This window comes from Nicotiana tomentosiformis, chromosome 6, assembly GCF_000390325.3.
Source record: "Nicotiana tomentosiformis chromosome 6, ASM39032v3, whole genome shotgun sequence".
NCBI classification, from domain to species: Eukaryota; Viridiplantae; Streptophyta; class Magnoliopsida; order Solanales; family Solanaceae; genus Nicotiana; species Nicotiana tomentosiformis.
Genome location: NC_090817.1, coordinates 60,543,450 through 60,546,372, shown reverse-complemented (window position 1 = coordinate 60,546,372; position 2,923 = coordinate 60,543,450).

The window sequence follows — 2,923 nt, the reverse complement described above, 5'->3', positions numbered from 1 at the left end:
TTCGATGGTACCGGTGATCCCAAGGTGCATTTGAGGACATATTGTGATAAACTCAAAGGAGTGGAAAAGAACGAGCAAATTCGCATAAAGCTGTTCATGCGAAGTCTCACTGGGGATGCTTTATCTTGGTACATTAGTCAGAATCCAAAGAAGTGGTTTAACTGGGTAAGTATGGCATCCGATTTCATGGACAACTTCAGGTTCAACACAGAAAACGTGCCAGACATTTTCTATATCCATAACCTTACGAAGAATCCAATGGAGACCTTCAGTGAGTATGCTACCCGCTGGAGATTAGAGGCCGCCACTAGAAGAGGAACAAATGTATAGGTTTTTTGTCAGAGCTCAAGATCCACAGTACTATGAGAGATTGATGGTTGTAGAGAATCATAAGATCTCTGACATAATCAAGTTGGTAGAAAGAATAGAGGAGGGCATCAAGAGTGGTATGGTTACTAACTTTCCCAAAACCCCGACCAAACTTCGATCGCAAAAATCCTAGACAATACACCCCTATCACTGATCCCATAGACCAATTATATGAGAAACTGAAGGCCGCCGATTACGTCACTCCCATTCCTGCAGGTGCTATTGAAAACCCTTCTCAGTAGGTCAACCCCAACAAGACTTGTGCCTATCACTCTGGCATGAAGGGACATACTATCGAGGAATGTGGCATGTTGAAAAATAAAATCTAGACATTGATTGACACCAAGGTTATACAGGCAAAGGAGTCCGCACCAAATGTCTACAATAACCCTCTTCCTCATCACAGGGGTGAGGTAGTGAATGTGATCGAGACTGATGAAGAATGGGACTAGGAAGGATCCATCGGTATTATCCGATAAGGAGATGCTCCAAAAGCATCTCCTATCACCATCTCACCAATTGTGGTTAAGACCAAGGCACCGTTTGAGGTCGAGGTAGCTAGTCCCTTCACTGTGATTGTAGCTCTATCACCGTCCTACAAGTCTGATATTGTTCTATGGTATTATGTAACAGAAGCAAGGAGAAAAATAAAAGCCAAGATGGAAGAGACGGGTGCCACCCAGGGGATGACCAGAACCGACAGGGTCTACACATTGAAATTTTTTTGAGGAACGAGTAAGGAAACCACACCAAAACCACCTGTTGTGGAGACATGTGCTGATGATCTTTGGAGGAAGTTACAGGCGAGGGAGTACTATGTTGTTGATTACCTAAACAAGACTCCTGCCCAAATATCCATCCTGTCACTATTACAAAATTCAAATGCACACAAGAAAGCCTTGATAAAGGTGTTGAGTGAAGCTTACATACCTGCTGTTATCACTAGTAGAGAGATGGCAAACATGGTGGGACAGGTGCTAGAGAGTCACAAAATCACTTTCCATGAAGATGAGCTGCCACCAGAAGGATTGAGTCATAGCATTTCACATCATTGTGCAATATGAAGATAAGTTCATTATTGGGGTTTTGATTGATGGGGGTTCAAGTCAAAACATATGCCCTCTGACTACTCTGAAAAGATTGGGCATAGGTATACCGGAGATATGGATGGGAAGCATGAACGTGAAAGTGTTCGATGAGTCTCAAAGATCTACTATTGGAGAGATCAATCTGGACTTGAAGATGGGCTCGACTTGGTTCGATGTTGAATTCCCGGTGCTGGATATATCCGCTACCTATAACTTGTTGTTGGGACGACCATGGATACATCTAGCTGGGGTAGTTGCTTCTACTCTACATTAGGCCGTGAAGTTCGAGTGGAATCACCAAGAGGTAGTTATCCATGGGGATGGAAGTAATCCTATCTATACCGACCAGATTGTGCCAGCCATTGAGAATAGAAGGAAATTGGGAGGAGAAACTTTCTACAGCATTGATCGAATAAATACAGTCGAGAAAGGACGATGGTGGAGCAACAAGGTACTAAGAATGTTGCTATGGTTAGGGTATGAACCAGGCAAGGGTCTTAGTTCTAAGATTCAAGGAACCATAGAACCAATACAACCATAATAGAATGGCACGACCTTTGGTATCGGATATGAATACACTATACAGGAATATAATGATTGGACACCACCATGGTGTGACTTCTACTAGCCGTTGGATCAACCCATCCCACCGCTAAACTAGACATTCCACCAGACCGATGTGATTTGGTGATCTGAAGAGGATGAGGTCAAAGTCGGCATGAAGAACATATTTCTGAACAAGGAAGATATGGACTGCAATGCAATTTGGAGGAGGAGGAGGAGGAAGACCTTACCATCTAGACAGTGGGAGATGGAGGTGTTCTAAAAAACTGGACTGCTGCACCATCCCAGGCTCGTCAAGCACCTGAGAGCTTTGGCAGAACTAGCATGATTTCCTTTAAGATTGTTTTCTGGCATTTATGACATTTTCAGTATTCTGTTTTGAAATAATTACTCGAGACATCGAGTCGTATTTGTTTGATAATTTTAAGCTTTAATTAATGCACCATTGCTTTTTGTTTATTTATATCATTATCTTTCTATATTCTTTTCAGCATATTATTACCTATCCTGTTGAATCTACGATTGTGAAATGGAATAAGACAACGCAACATGAGGAGAGTGATTCAGAACATTGGTAAAATGATGTAATACCTGAGGAAATTGTCAAGGAAGTAGAGGATTTTGAGAACAAACCCAAGTCCAATCTGGAAGAAACTGAGGCAGTTAACTTAGGAGATTCTGAAACAGTCAAAGAAACTCGCATTAGCATTCATCTGTCACTATCAGGTAAAGAAGAGTATATCTGATTCCTAAAGGAATATGAGGACATTTTTTGGGTGGTCCTACGACGACATGATAGGATTGAGCACATCCATAGTGGCCCACAAGCTACCTACTAATCCTATGTGTCTACCGGTAAAGCAGAAACTCAAAATATTTAAGCCAGACATAAGTTTGAAGAT